Source organism: Habropoda laboriosa, unplaced genomic scaffold (genome assembly GCF_001263275.1).
Source record: "Habropoda laboriosa isolate 0110345459 unplaced genomic scaffold, ASM126327v1 scaffold648, whole genome shotgun sequence".
Lineage (NCBI taxonomy): Eukaryota > Metazoa > Arthropoda > Insecta > Hymenoptera > Apidae > Habropoda > Habropoda laboriosa.
In genome coordinates this window covers 555254-572420 of record NW_017100857.1, presented here as the reverse complement: position 1 = coordinate 572420, position 17167 = coordinate 555254, and the positions used below count along the sequence as shown (strand labels likewise).

Sequence of the window (17167 nt, the reverse complement as noted above, 5' to 3'; positions counted from 1 at the left end):
GAAATATATACTTTACTTGGAATTTTGTGTAAGCGTTAATCTGAAATAGTATTCCAAGTACATACGATAACCGTTATCATTCTGGTTACGTGTTTTATAAACTAAAAAAATAAAACAAAAATAAGAAAAATAATTCTCGATGAATTGTTCAGAGAAAGTTGCATCGCGTAAAGGGGGCTCTGTGATGATAACCCTGATTTGACCGATTTATCGTTTAACCTTGAAACTCGACTCTACCGCCGCGTGCTCTGCAACCAGGGTTATATGCAGTAAAGGCCGCTTTGATGTTTGATCGGTGCCGGTTCCGTCGTAAACTGTGTGCGCGTGAACTCTTCCCGTCATTGTGCACGCATGTGGGGACTCACATGTTTCTCTATGAGAATAGAAGGATGCAGCGTGTGGCCGACATTCGATAAGATACGCTCGTGTAAACTCCGCGAGCGGCGCGTAAAGGGATTTTTAAATCGCGCGCATGTTGAGGTTATGTAATTGTTTCCTTTTATCGTTTATACCGCGTATCCCTCGCCAGCAGCGTCTTGTATTTTTCCATTTAAATTGTTTACCACCGTGATTTTAGAGGTTATTTAGAATGCGAAAAAAAACAAGATGGATGATCACGTATGTATACACAAAGGTCAGATTTATGTATCGTTAACAAGTTTGAATGGTAAATTAATTACCACGTTTTTTGAAAAAGAGAAAAAAAGAATGAATAATGGTGACAGAAACAACTGGGAGATATTTATCATAATTATCCTGAACGAGGCAAAAAGTTTTGACAAGAGCATTCTTTCTCTTTCTCTCTCTCTCTCTATCTCTGTTCTATACTTAACGCCACCTGGTAACTCTTCCCTCCGGCGCAGAATTAATTGGACAGATGGGTACTTGTCGTTGTACCGTGGAAAATGATTGCAAAATCGATCGATTTGCGACAGTCCGCAATTTATTACGCCAGGGCATCGTGAACTCGACGTTCTTTCTGGTAGGTGGAGGAGGAATGTTGGTCGTGTTCGGAAAAGCTATTTCCTTTCGACTCTTTCCACGCTCCCGGTATCGATTTATCGATCTCTTTGTTACACGCAGCCCCAACGGTTTTCCCGCTATCTTGGTTTACATGTTTTCGTATTTCGACTCTATTATCACAGATTTTATCGTTTTCGATAGCTACTTTCGAATCTTTTGCAAGATAGATTTCCAAAAAGCCTGTTAACAATTTTGGACGCCATTTTTTTTCATATCAGATATTTAACCTTATCCGTTATTTGAAGAAGTGATAAAATAAGTGAAATGTATATTGCAATCATTCATCAACAAAGTGATACACTTAATAACGTGCTTAATAATGAAACAGCGAGAGTATAATAAAACGTTAGAATAATGTTGACATGACGATCAATGAAGACTCGACATCGAGAAGCGTGAAACGGGGGTTCCCTCTGTTTTTTTAAAAGATATCGACGAGTAAAGAGCAGCGAGAAAAGGCAAAATTATCGTTGAACCCGTTCGGTCGGTAAGTGTGGAACGGAAATGGTGAAACGAGCTCTCGGAGAACAGGGAGCCACTCTGCGTTCACTCGGTGGGTAATGAAGCGGGTGAACACAGCTGGTGGTATCTCAGTTTTCTGAGGGCGTTAGCAGCCCATCGAGAGTTACCTGCTGATTTCTATGCTGATTTAACGAAAGAAGAACAGTATTATGGAAACATCGATAGAGGAAGAATTCATGAAAATCGAACCAAAAGGAATAATACATTCAAATATGAAATCTTCCACTTAATACATTAAATCACATTATACGATACGTTCCAGTTATTCCTGGATTCGAAGTCATAAAGTACACAACGGTTAAATAACAATTTGCGCCAACACGGATTACGAAGCAGATTACTCTTTCAATATTTACACCGTCGAGCTGAATTACGCATCAATAACCACGCTACTCGTGGATAACGAGTGCTAAGAATTACTCAGGTGCTCAACCAGATACAAATCCAGCCAATTTAATGCTACCCGGCGTGGTTCGTACGCCTCTGTTGATAGCGTGAGTCCACCAAATAGAAGGGGCGTGACAGCTGGAAATGAATTATTGATCGGGGTCGCTAGAGAGCCCCAGAATGGATATAGCTAATCCTCTGGCGAACCGAACAACGCTCAGGTACGCATGTTACCATAGCAGTGACGCATCTTCCGAGTTGAATCCCTGATTTTCCATCTTTATGTGATTCTTGTCAACCTAACCTAATTTCGATCTGTTCATTGGAAAGCTATTTTATACATTGTTCTCACTTTAAAATGTGAAAATTTGAACGAAGAGGAATTCAAAAGAGTGTTACATCGAGCAATTTTCTGATACATTTAACACGACTGCGGGGAATGTGTGCACGACGCAGTGTGCATGCGTGGACGCCATAAGTCGCGTATTTGAATTGGTTCGCGGCGCGCGACGCGCTAGCATGCGCACAAGGTCGGCCGGGCTGTCAAAATCAGCTGACGCTCTGGTGATCAATCAGCTGATTCTCAAGCTCTCGGCAGGGAGACTCTTCCCGTCTTGTTTCGCAAACTTAGAGGGCGCTAACATTCGCTGGCTCTAGAAATCGACCATCTTTTAAGATCTCTCTTATACTTAACCATTATTACAATTAATATCTCTTGGAAATAATTTAACAATCGTTGCTTTCTTTTTGGATATATATATATATATATCTCAAAATTGATATAAAGAAATGGACAGTTTGGAATTGTAAATTCTACATAAACTGAAATTACGCTATATAACTGAACGTTGACAAAGGAACAAGCAGCCAGTTGAAATATGACGCATAAAGTGCTCAATGAATTTTTTTACGAGAGGCCGGTACGCTAATATGGTTACAAGTCGCACTCGAGATCCCCTGATGCATTCATTAGATCATTGCGACATAGCAAACCGTAATACCCGGAGTATGACATCAGCGCGACCATTATCGTGATCAAACGTCCCGCACGAAATTCCTTTGCAACGTTGAAAAAACAGCTTGATCTCGGTAATTAAGCGTTCCACCGTGTATATATGTATACCAGGGACTAGAAAAATATAGATGTGTGATTAACATGAGAAAAGCACATCATCATCGGTGGAATAAAAAAACAGCTTCATAATACCGAATAGAGTGTGTATACCATCCACCGATAATTGAACATTAACGTATCAGTGACGAGATGGAAAAGGCCAGGCAGCAGGGGCTCGAAATAATGCATTATACCGTAATTTCTGTTATCTACGTTGGACGCAGCAGCGCGCGAAGATAAACATGAGCGCCTCGATAATTATATCGCGATAGTGTAATTGGAATAATTGCATCGCGTTATTCCGATTAAATCTTAACGAACTCTCGGTTTCTCTGTCTGCGAAACGTTTATGACGACCGCTTGAAACAAATGGTCGCTTTTCAATGGATTCACTGACGTTAAAATTATATTATACAGCCTTTCTCACTGCTATACCGACGTTAATATAATAATGATGAAAATTCATTGAAGAAAAGAAAGAAAGAAGTGTATATAAAACTTGTAACGGATTCTCTCATTCAAAAGCTTCGAGAGTGTGCTTTTACTATAGAGCCTGTGCACAATATACAGCTGCACTCTCAACGAACACATATAGGCGTCGACAAACAGGATTAACAGTGTCCGCGACCGTGAGCGGAAAGCTCTATATTCAAGGTCACTGCACCTAAAAGGCTTAATGCCTTTTACTACAATCATCATATAATATAGAGTGGATGAAAGGAACCTATTTGCACAATATTCTTTTGAGTATTTAATAAGCAAAAGAGTAGTTGAACAAAGATGTGTTAAATTTTGTACAAGAAATTGATAAAGAAGAGATAACATGTTCAACTATAAAATATCACTGTACTACTTTAAACTATCGACCGTTAGGCTGTGCTTCTTATATCTATATCAGCATTTGTGAAAATCAAACATTAACATACTGAAATTAATTCATAGTAATAATATATATGGTGTTTCTAATGTTTTGCAATTTATTTTATCAGGTAATGTTAAGGGGATGTAGTATCCAGGTTTGAATAGAGAACATAGACATTCTGTTTTATACAGGGTGATCCACAAGTTACGTTATTATACCAAATTTCTAAAGAAACAGTTTGCAAAATCAGAAACAATTTTGAAATATAGAAAGTTGTTCAGTCTTCAAATGGTAAAAGGAAATCACCCTGCGTTTCGCTATATTTTTATGAAGACGAGAAATGGTGGAAAAATACTGTTGTGAGTAGGATTTAAGTCACATTTTTCTCGCCAGTTGCGTCGCTTCGGCGGCCGGTTCGCCAGTGCAGGTGGGGCCAATCGAGACACGTTCGAACTCACCTGATGTCGTAAATATATCCGTCCGACGGGCGGAAAATTTAACCGCCACGTCATTCGACGTTGCGTTACGAGAAAACTCGCGCGCGCGGCAAAGAGCAGAGCAAGAGCGAGAGAGGGAGGGAGAAGCGCGTAAAAATGTCACGTTGCGGGCTCGAGAGACGGAAGGGCCGCCGAGGGGCGGGCAGAGGCGAAGGGAGAGAAATTACGTAAGGCCGCGCTGCGACACAGCGAGAATTATAGCACGCGTTTTTGGCAGGGTGAAACGTTTTCATTCTGCCCCCTAATGGGCACGCTTGCGTGTCTCTCCTCGTGTGTTATCGACGTGTTCTCCTGCAGGTGCGGACATGTTTGTTCGGGAAATGATCGGTGAAAATAACGGCGACGTTATCTTTCAATTTATGGGAATAACAGAGTGAGGAAATGTAGGTTAGAATAGGGAGAGTGAAGGTGTTAGGTTAAAATGGAAGAAATAAAATTGAACACTTTGTTGCTGCGACAAGTGTACTTATTTTTTGGGAAATTGATAAAAAGATTTTCTTTCTAATAATATTTTCTTTGAAAATTTTTTTAATTGCAGCAAAGACTTCGATTATTCTTGTACTATGAAAATAATTTATCAAATGTTTAAATATTCCACAAATTGAAAATTGTAATTAATAATAATATAATTTCCGTTTAAATTCACGTCGTGTGACGGTGGAAATGGGATAGGTTGACAGGTTTGAAATATTGCGGACAGGGGTACCTATCATGCGCCAGCTATTTCGTACGTCACTGGTCAGCCTCGTAGCCTTGTACTTTAGAGGCACTATGTACAGAATGCATCGTCACGTAATGCAAGCATTATGCAATCCCGTCTCGTCCGTTTAACAACAGCTGATCACATTTTTAGCCGGTGCAATTTTTCACAGCCACTGTGTGTGCAAAGCGTTCCCTCGTATATTATCTTCTAATTTGAACGTTCATCGTCTGAGAATAGCAAATCAAAATATTCGTCCAAATTCCTCACCTACATCTAACCTTTAATTTTTTTTTACTTTTACAAAATATAGCCAGTTTAAATTCTATTTACAAAGCAAGGTCAAATAATTAATATTTTACGTTTAACAAGAAAATCGCTATTGCAATACAATTCTTTTCCTGAGAAATTTCTTCTCTTGGCAAAACTAACCTATAAATTTTCAATAGCCTCTACGTTACCGACAGTTCGCCACTATTCTCTCTAAATTCGCCTCATTCAGAAATCCCCCGCCTCTCTGAAACTTCGACTATGGCGCTCGCTCGCCCCGTTAATGTTATTGTCTCGTTTAGGAAACTCCGCGGCGTGTCAAGAGTTATTTTACCGGCGCTGAGAGACACGGAGAGTGGCTCGCTTACGAGAGAGTCAGTCACAGAGAGTTGGTCGTCGTTGACGTCACGCTATGCGCGCACAAGGGGACGAGACACGGTGGTTCGAATTATTTGATTATCTGTTACATTAATCCGTATTCCGAGAGGTACGACTCTCTATATTCTCGTCACTACCTCTGTGTGTATCTCTGGTTAGGTTAGGTTAGGTTCTCTCTAATTCAGCCATGGACGTTCGCCTAGAATTTCTATTCGACAAAGATCGTCTCTGTACACAGCATCGAACAGGATTCGTCTGGTCAGAGGCGGAATTATTTCGATATATATATAATGGGAGCCGTGCGTGGTTTTTTTCTTTTTCGTTCGAAAGATCTGGGTCAACCGCGCGCTCCTCTGTGTGTCCACGACATATATCGACGCCTCTCGAAACCACTCTTTCTCCCATCATGCAAATGCACACAGTGTGTGATTCATATGTTTTCACAGATGTGTTCACGTGTTCCGTGATGCTTAATACTGGTGCCTCGCCTCTTTCTCCTAATATTTCCTTTTGCGACGTCGATATTGCTCAGTTACCGAGTCTCTTTGTCTTTAACTCGTCTCGTGGGAGCAACGTAAATTCCACCATCTGCGCGCTGTTCTACCGACGGGGTTCCAACCTCTTCTATGTATATGGTGGACCGTTTTGATTCGACATTTAAGCATTGATTAGTTTTATTAACAATTAATATATACATACTTCTAGTAGAATATTGAACATTGTTTTCTCAAGTATCAAGTTACTTTTTAACCTTTTAACTGTGGTTAGCCAATATTTAGAACACAAAAAGTACAAAAATCTGTTGAAATTCTTTTCGTACCCACGGTATATAACACTCCTCGTGTCTCTCAGTCTGACTTATGACCTCACGCTCCTGAATTATATCTCGAATTATTACCGATGAAAAGCGAGCAGTAGAATATTATTTATTATTCATCCATTCAACGCTTATCACGATTTCCGTTGAATTCATACGGACACGTTTTCTGCGCAACCAATTCTCGTCGATATAATTGCATTCTTTCAGCTTTTCAGTCACCGACTGATAAGCCGGCCATCGCGTAATGCATAATTCATGAATCGCCCGCTGTCGCTATCGCAATTTTCCAGCTCGAGAGTGGAGAGCTTACTTTTGCAAATAGTGCGTGCGCCATCTTCCGTTTCGTTCTCTGTATAATAATGTATACAGGGTGTCCGGTAAATGGTGTTACAACCGACAAGAATGTGCTTTCTTCGTGAAAAAAAATATGTAACAAAGTTTCTTAATTTATCGAACACACTGTACATACATGTAGTATACTATATGTGTGTTCTGAGCCAAAAACATAAGTGCATACTACTGTATAGTGTGACATTTACAGGTTGAAATCGTATTAATGTCTCTGGAATACGATAAAAAAAAATTACATGGTTGCATTTTAAAAAAACTCTAGTTGACCGTAGCTTCACTGTGAAAAACAATGTATTTTCGAAATGGTTGTTATCGTTCTACGTTGTCCACTCGACACAGATAAATTTTTGTTAATAGCTTTTTTTGATTACTTTTGAAAACAGTTGAAAAATCGTACGCATGTAGGTATATACCAGGTTGAGTATTTTTTTTATGGAGTTTTGCATTAGGTACTACACGTTTGCATCGATGTACAAAGTTTTTAATACCTCTGTTCCAAAAATCATTAAACTTTGATTCGAAAAATAGTCTCCTTATTTAGATCAGAATTTCCATTCTTAAATTTCATTTCCTAACTTCCAAAGAATATCGTAAACATTCATTTTCATCGACGCTAATAACTTAACCCTCTACAATCTGATTTTTCTCCATCCATCACTCGAAAAATTTCGCTTGATTTTTCTTCACATTTTCATGGTAGAAGCAAGAATAAATACAAATTTTTTTAAATTGCAAATTACAAAAATCTAATAATTATTGCAAAGAAAAAAATTGGCTGGTAATAATGTAACAGTACAACAACATAATACAACAGTATAACAGTATAAAAGTCACATGGCGCTATAGAGGGTGAACTTCATAGAAATAACCATCGGCATCCTTATATAAACAATGAATTAGTATTCTGAATAGGTCTGCACATTGCACAAGTAGCAATGCAACGTGAAAGAACGTTGCACTACAGTAGGTCTCCATAAAACACAAAAAAAAAAAAATATTCTGAGTTAGTAAGTTTTCAATTTTGAATTAATTAAATTTACCGAAAAAAGCGATGCCGGGTGTGGAACTTAATTTGTATTATATTTGCCGGGTTATACGAGGTCCTACTGTACTTATGATTCTATCCAATATATTCTCTCTCTCTCTCTCTCTCTCTCTCTCTCTCTCTCTCTACTGTGGCCAGTCGTGTTCCCGGACACGAGCCCCAGACTCTCCGGTTCCCAGGGGTGACCCAGTTTCGTTTATCCCCTCACGGTCGTCCCGCACCTGCCTGGCGAACCTCCACTACCTACGTCGCTCGCGCGTACACCTACGCAGATTCCGGACGCGGCTTAATCCCTGTCCCGTTTCTCCCATCTCACCCTTTCTCCGATCGCTTTTTAATAAGTTTCTCTGATGCATTCTCTATGGCTTTTTTCCCCTTTCTTTTTTTTGTTCATCCCTGGGGGATTTTCTGATAAAACGTTCTCCTCTGACACGAAATTCAATTGGAAACATGCCGAGGTATGAAAAGACAAAATGGCGGTTTCAGATATACGAGTGTAATTGTGAACCGTTATTTTGCAATGATTTTTTAAAATTATGGACAGTGTGTGTTGTGTGGAGTATGAAGCAGAGTTTGATGGTTTAAGGTTGGTTGTTACATGCTCGTAAAAGTAATGGACCAACCTGTGAATAGGATGTTATCTCATGCTTCTCTCTCGCTCTCTCTCTCTCTCTTGCTCTGACGGTTCTTTTTTTTTTTTATGGAACATAATGTCTATGACTCGTGGGTTGTGCACGTTGGATTGAGCTACTTGTTGAATCTGACCCCGATCGAACGGACCTCTGCCTGTCCATCGCGGTAAAATTGACGTAAAAAAAAAAAAGATTGTACCGATAATTGACACTCTGCTGCTCGGGACTGATAATTCGTTCATTTTTATAATTCGCTTCGGTGCATCGTTCATTCGACCTAAATACTTCACTTCAAAGAAGTACGTGTAACCTGGTTTTCCATGTAAAACTCGGATGAATTTTGCTGGGCAACGTTATGTCATACTTTCGACTAACAAACTTACTATACATATATTTTCATCTGTGAACTTATTCTTCGCTTAAAAAATACTCGAAACGTTCTTGACTTCTATCTACGTATCGGGTGGGTAAAATAAAACGAACTTAAAACGCAAAATACTGGACATTTGAGTAAAACTTCAATTTTGACAATTCTGAAACTAACATTTTACATATGGTTGTATATACGTCACCCGGTATTTCCAATACTTCGTCTACTCTCTGATTTTCCACATTTTCCAATGTACACGACGTTCCTACGCACTCTCTCGCGTAATCTCATTGTTTTCCCCATGGCTTCGCCCGTCTCTGTCTCGCCCGTAGAGGCCGTACATGTGTTCACCGACGCTCTCTGTCTCTCTCCGGCGATCTCTGGCTGGTGCATGGCTCGCACGCGCGCACCCTAGCCAGGGACTCTCCTGGGAAAAGGTCAGACAGTCAGAGGCCAACCTACGAGTGAAATTAGGTCAACCCCTGACGGCCGTTCGTGCATGAATTCTCCGCTTCTCTCTCTCTCTCTCTCACTCTCGAACTACAGGGAAACGAATCGAGAGGGAGAGAGAGAGAGGTTCACCTTGTTGCGCCTGTCGTACTTCTCTAGCCACCTATTGCCTGCAGGCCTTTCAAAAAGCGTGTGCGCGCGTGGGTGTGCAGCCTGATAACGTGTAGGCAGGAAGAAATGGGTTACGCGGCTCCGGAGCCACGGGGATGGAGGAATAAATTGAGGAAAGGAAAATATATGGGACCTGGGAATTTCGTATAATGTTGTTATTAGGCTCTGGAGGTAATATATGGGGTCGAAAGGGAGGACTCAGCTTGCAATTAGTTATTATTGAGTTGGAGCTTTGTACGATGGAATAATACGGTGTAATTTAGTGTGCATAATATTTCGTTGGTAATATATGTATACCAGCATCGGAATAAGTAAGAATAAGTAGGGGAATTATTAACTACACTGTTGCGGTACGGGTTGTTGTTGGTGTATTTGTGAAACTTTTTTAATTTTCAAGAAGATTGAAAAGTGATAAAATTTTTATTTCTATTTGGGAAACTTTCGGAGAACGTGTTGCAACTTTCCTCGTATCACATGTTTAATAAAACTTTATTCTGAGAATATTCCAATAGGAGGAGCAAAATGCTTTTTCATTGAAAAAACATTTCAAAAGCAGTTCTATATATATGTATATACGTTCCATCCCCTACGGTGTTTGTTAGAACAGATCGGTAGTTTTTAATTTAAAAGAGTATTTGTCAAAAAGGTGCAACCATTTTTCTTCGCACATTCTGTGTAGAGAAAAATCTCTTCTAAAAAGGATTCTACCTTTTTCGTGTCACGAAATTCAATAGAGGACGGATGATATTGCGGTGGTAACCAGTCAAGCCGAAATAGAACGGCGGTGACGCCGGCTGATAAGTCGAGAGAGCAATTTGTCGATATTTTATCAATTATTCAACCGAATGGAGGCATAGAGCCGGGACGACGTGTCCTTGGCCCTATTGCCGAGCCTCACTATGGTGCCCTTAATATGCCACAAGGTTGAGCCCCGCCAGTATAAAGACGTTGTCGTCTCCCCTCCCCTTTCCGCGAGAAGCGAAAGCTGATTACCGGCTCGATCGATAAAGAGCGTATCTTCGTTTCCTTCTTTCATATTACGGAAAGGAAGAAATTTAACGAAGCATCAAAAGTGTGTGTCTGTGTGTGTGTGTTCTTTAAAAAGATATCTCTTCTCTCTCCTTAATTCCATTTGACATTTTTTTTAGACATTTCCATAAGTATTCTTGATACTTAAAACATCTTTAATGAGCATCCATTGTAAACGCCCTTTATCTTCTCCGTTCCATCCAATTCAATTTTTAAGGGCATAGAATAGTCAGTCTCGTGTATATGTATATATATAGAGGAGAGAATATTATTTAAATTCGCAATTTTCGTGGTCCAATTTGTCCTCCCTGTTCCACGAATAAACATACCGGAGAGATATAGAAATAGCGGAGAAAAGGAAGAGAGAAGAAAGATGCCTTCTTTTCCCTTGGGCGTGTTGAATAACGCTTCAATGGTAAAGAGAGTAGTGGTTTTCTCGAAAGGGGGCGTGGAGGAGAAGAAGGAGGGAGGGGGAAGTGGAAGGGAGTGAGGGGGAGGGGTGAAAGTCGTGGCTCGAACGCGGATATGTTCGAGAGGCCCCCGGAGTCTCGCGCCTGCCTGCTATTGACTGAAAGGTGCTATTCCACCCTCGTGTCCTCTCTCTCTCTCTCTCTCTCTCTCTCTCTCTCTCTCTCTCTCTCTCTTCCCCATTTCCGGATGGGATTGCAAGAGGGAAGGAGACGAGAGGAATCACTGACGTCATTCTGCGTTACCACCGCTGCCATGGAAATCAAAGAACGACGTAGAGAGAGAGAGAGAGCGGGTGAACGAAATCATATTTGTGTGAAAGACGAAATGAGAAATATATATATACATAGAGAGAGGGATGCCTTTGTAAAAAGATACTAAAAAAGAAAAGAAAAATCATGGCACGTCTTTGACTCTGACGGTAATATTTTTTTAAGTATACGGTACAAAGGAGAAAGAGGTCAATTCACGGTTAGTATATTTTATCTTTACGGATTGTTCCGTTTGATGATGTCGTGAAATTTTACGGAAAGTGGAACAATTGGGGGAAAAGACTTTGTGCACGCGGTGCTTTTGACTCTCCTCTTTTATGCGCCGAAACGTGTGTGTATATGTCGTACAATTTTTTTAGCGGTGTGCATTCTTTGAAGAAGTACTGAAAAGAAGGTATACCATCTATTTTCTTTTTTGCGGCGTTAATTCAGAAAATAGGAGAGAGAATCACATATTGTTACATTTTCATGGTATTTGTTTTTTGTTATTTTTTGTGCTGGTAAAAATATATTTTCGATAGAAGGAAAATGGCGGTCTCTTTGATCTATTTTTCTCTCGACAAGGTAATACGTGGCCTACAATTTCCAAGAACTCATAAACGGCAATCAGATTGTATCCCGTGAAATTAAGGTCAAGTTAAGCAAAGCATTATAGGAGATCCTCTCGAGCCCTTGCCACTTCCTGGATGGGGGTTGAAACAGGCCTGTTAGTCGGCTGCCAATCGCAGCCCGGCCGCTCGATCCAATTACTCGACCTGTCTGTCGTACTCGAGAGAACACCGAGTTACTCTCGCGCATGTTCCCTGTGCTACGTATAGCGTGTCGGAAAATTACGCGAAACAGTTTTAAAAACCAATGGAATTGAATTGTGAAACGGGAAGAAAATGTAACATGATAAATTCTAATTAATTTATGAGTTTCCCTTCCGTCTGATACGTTTAACAAGGGACGAGTAATGTTACAAGGAATTAGTATTTCATTTTTTGAGCAATGGATGAAGAATAGTGTTCAAATATCGCATACGTAAAATAATTTACAAGTATATTAGCGTTGCGGAGGAGTGACACGACCCAGGGTGATTTAAATGTTTATATAATAGCTATAGAGAAATAATGAGGTAATAACTGACACGACGTGGAGCCATTAACACTTTACGATCGTTGGACGGTCGGAATACGTTCGGTAATATAGGTCACTTCTGCAATGGTGATACTGCTACATATTATGAACAGTATTATACTTAATATTGCTTCAAGAACGCTGTTATCGTTCGATTTTATAATTAAGGAATTATATGGACCATTTTCATTCATTGGTTCTAACAATTTCCTTCGTATAAAAGGAAATATTCGAATCTTTTTGACACTCGTTAGAGATTGCACATAGAGAATATGGGTCATTTAAATTGATCGCGAAATTTCAAGTCCTATGAAATTGCCTTCCCCGATTGGATATCACCGACAGTGTAGTCCGATTGGTTCCAACTTCGCTTTACCCCCACCACCGGCAGTTAGCTGTCTAAACATACAAACTAAGCCATTACATGTTTCGTTTCGTTATTCGTCGTCACTTTTCGTAGCGTGGTTCTTGCGTGGTCTGTAGCATGTTGTTATTTTCCCCTCTTTCTCTGATGTTTCTACGTCGATTCCTCCACGCTTGAACGCGTTTATCTCGCGTGTTTGAAGCCGTGACATTGAGACGCAGAGCGTATAACAGTTCCGGACTTTCGTAGGCTAAAATAATCGACTCGGTTGCGCGTCGGCGGCCGCGGCCGCGGCCGCACTTGTATTCCCGGGGCCACGTGTTGCTTCGACTTGCCTCGTGCCCCTTCGTGCATCTCCGGCCTGCTCGGTTTCTAAGTAGAAAAGTTCGATTCGTAGTCAGACAGGGCGACGCGGCCTTCAAGACGCACTGCGGTCTCTCGTAGCTTTGCGATTTTTTTAGATTTCTTTGTACCAAGGTCCTGGGGATAATTTTATTGTTGTTTACGATGTTCTGATGAACCCAGCTACCTTTCTGAACTATCCCATCTCGTCGTGCTAATTGTCAATCAAACTGTCATTGCGCGATTACCGTCCATACGTTCATAATTGGATGTTGAATTATAATTTAATTGGGATTCGACTGGGCTTGGGCTGTGGATCACTGCGCATGCGCCATGTGGGTTTATTCTTCGAGCACACGGCGATAGGCAGAGATAGCCATCTTGATTGAGCTCTTCTTTTTCATATAGTTTTGAAATTTTCTTTTTCATGAATACTTTTAATATCCTTGAAGTTTGAAACTTCCTACAACGTCTAATGAATCTATCATTAGATATATAGTAACATAGGAAACTGTTATATAGTTAGTACAAGTTAATTCTTTCGTCTAACGTTGTTAATTTGGAACTCAAGCAAACTTCTGTTAACGATAGCCAACTGCGTGCGTCGTACTTGTCTTCGAGCCAAAATTCGAATCGATTTTACTCCCTTTATACAATGCTCGCATTCACAAGTACGCATTCGAAATTACCAGAAGGGGAGAAATCTCACCGATTTACGTGTCTCTCCGTTGTTCTCGAGTGTCTTATGTAATTGGCAACAACGCGAAACTCCTCGAGCATCATCAAATCGTATTAACCTTACCCTGGCATTCGACCTCTCTCCCGATCGCTTTGCGTTGGTCCTTCCTAATCAGGCTATTAATATCGGCCGTACATCGGCCGATTAATATCGCCGTATGTACGCCACGGCTGGCCCCGACAACACACACGTTGTCGAAGGTAATCGATTGTCCCGATAATATAGATTACGCTCTCGGTGATTGGCAGTGTCTAATTTTGGATTTGCCGCACACGGGCTTACACTCGTCATTGTGCCTGGCGAACGTATACGAGAGCAAATCGAAGATCGTGGTTATGTGTGCGACTTCGGATCGCCCTTTCTCGAATGGGATTGAGGTTCGTCGACCACGGGAAAATTGACGTGAAATTAGTTCAGATTTATGTATGTGTTATTGATGACTAACGATTGCCAGAGACTCAAATGTTATTAGGGGACTCTAGAAATATTGTGTAAATTTGTTACTACACGTTGTTATAATATAAGTAGACCTCTTTTCAATTGAAAAATTGAACAATTTAGTGGCATCGAGAAATGCAAAAATTCCATTGACTTTTGTATTCTGTTAACCGTTACACGTTCAAGCACCCTTGCAGTAATGTAATCCACAGCCAGTAAACACCAGATGCTCAAGTATCAAATTTCAGTCCCGGCAAAAACTCTAAGCTTCTTTGACCCCTGGCTCTACCCATCGAAACATTAACTTCCTCTCCACCATTCGAAATCCTCAAAATAACCTGGTAAATGTCAAAGCAACTTTCCCCGAAGATTGCGATCATCTAGACTCTCCTACCTAACGACATTTACACCGAATCCCTCGAGAGCTTCAACTTCGAACCTCATTTTACAATTACCAATCCACCTAAAACCAGTCCCCTGTGAAGATCATGTACGCGAATACGTACATCCGAGACACGTCGTCCACTTTGAAAACTCCTAATCATCTGCGACTTACATAACCCCCCTCCGGTACGTTGCCTATTTACTCGCGCGCGCCGCGCGTTCAATTCGGTTGGCGGCCATATTGGTGTGTCTGTCTCTCTGCGCGCCTGTATCGAGAGAGAGTGGAAGGGTCCGTCCCCGGTTCTCTCTCGACGGTAATCGACTCTCGACGATGCATGCTGGGTATTGGATGGGTGGGTGGTGTTACAGGGTCGTCCGTTGGATGTTGTCGGGGAAAGAGACGCGCCACAGCCACGAGTGTTAGGGGGAGGGGAGGCTTGAAAGAGGAGGTAGAAGGTGCCTCCTAGTCATCCCCACTCCAGTCGGCCCAGAGGCAAGTTAGAACGTGCAAGAGCTTGTTGGTGGTGGTAGAAAGAGGGTTTGGGTGAAGAGGGAAACGGAACTATGGAGTGTGTGAGAGAGAGAGATGGTTAGTTGGCTGGGAGGGGAAGAGAAGAGTGAGAGAGTGGTGGTACGGCAGGGACAAACGGGACGCGACCGAGAAAACGACGCAGGAGCGCGCAGGTGCACTTTCCTCACGCGGATACGTTGTGTTGTTTTACGAGACAAGGAAGGAGAGGATCCGACGGTGCGCGCGAGATACATGAAGGCGCGTTTACATTGCGGCCAGCCAGCCAGAGGGACCGCCACACAACGATTATCATCCTCGTATCCTGTTTTTTTCTTTTCTATCTCTCTCTCCTGTTTTGAGTGCGCATATCGTGTATATATTTCTCACTCTCTTTGGGTAGTTCTTTCTTTCGATTTTCCTGGCTGGTTTCTATCGTCGTGGTGGCTGTTGCGCTGTTAAGTGACGTCGTCGTGTCACGGTGTGTCGTCGCGCGTTGTCCACTTCTTTTTTTCGTTCGTCGTCGCCGTGGTGCTCGCGGGAGAGTGTGATCGTGTCGTGATAGCGTCGCGCGTTCTTGCGTGTGCACACCTCTCTTTAGTCCGGTTCTCGACACAGCCGCGATGTGTTGTGTGCCCGTGCCGTCGTATTTCGTCGTTCGTGTGGTGTTTCGTACGTCGATTCGTCACACTACGTACAGCGGACCTGTGTGACGATGTGTGCCTCGTCTGCTGCTGATGCTGCTGCTGGTGTGCCCGCTCGCAGCGACGATGACGACGAAAGTGTGATCCCACGACGGGTAGAGAGTGGTGGTGAGAACGCAGTCTGTTTGTTGGCAGTGGAGGAGGTGTTCTAAGATTAAGTCGGCCCAGGTTCCGTCCACCTGGCAAGGGAGGCTGCTGTTTGCTCTTTATCTTGCTCTCCCCTCTCTCCCTCAATCCTCTCGTAGTTCTTTTTCTTGTTCTCTCTCATAGATGAACTTCTTCTAACGCATTTGGCAACAGACACTTCGTTCTTGTCTTGTCCTCTTTGCTCCTTTCGTACTTGAAGCAACGTTACTGTTTTGTTTCTTAATTTTTTATGAGATAAGTAATAAGTGTACGATGATTTTAATGAATTCTCGTTTCTTTTTTTTTTTTTTGGATGTGTAATATGTATATAGAATTATAGTAGATCGATTTGAATCGTTGATTAGATAGCTTATGAAACAGCAGCCTCGCTTGATTTATTCTTTTTTTTTTTTTTCATCGTTCTGTGGTATAATATGAACGCAGCATCGATTACGCAGGTGAATATCAACGAGAACAGCCAACAGTCCCAGCTGACGTCACGTCCAACACGTATGATATATTTACCAAGTTAGATATACGGTTCTTAGATTTACACGTGTAATCGTAATTTATGCGGTTCCGCGAGACTGAAATAACTTCTTCCAATTTCTCAACGATTGTAGTTATTGGCTCACTTTGTTAAATTACCAAGAGCTCTATAATACGATTTCAAATGATCCAGACAACTTTCTCTCAAGGTGCAAGAAATTACACATATTGTTCTACATTTAATAAAATGCAATTTTACACAGATAATATGTAGAAGATGTTCTTAATTGCCTTCAGTTAGTACACTTAATTGCAAAGAGTATTTTAAGTGTTGCATCAATTTTACATTAGGGGAAAATTCAGCGTGTTAATGAATTTTTTCACGTCTTACGGAATCGTAAAAATTGCAAAAAGCAATTTTTCCACCGTTGTGCCCTTGCATCATCGTCATCGCCTTGGGCGCGCAAGAGCTTCCCATTCATAATTGCTAATTAGCGATCGATAGTGGCTGCTTTTGATCAGAAGGGCGAGCCGGCACAGGGCGTTCCATTATCGTTGGAAGCCCACTTTGGAAGGTGATAAATTTCACCGCT

General features: G+C 41.4%; 1 protein-coding gene across 1 annotated transcript in view; it reads left to right on the top strand.

Annotated features, from left to right (window-relative positions):
* Positions 1-17167, top strand: part of LOC108577448 (DNA-directed RNA polymerases I, II, and III subunit RPABC3) — a 63755-nt gene that overhangs the window by 31782 nt on the left and 14806 nt on the right. The gene's annotated exons all lie outside the window — the stretch shown is intronic.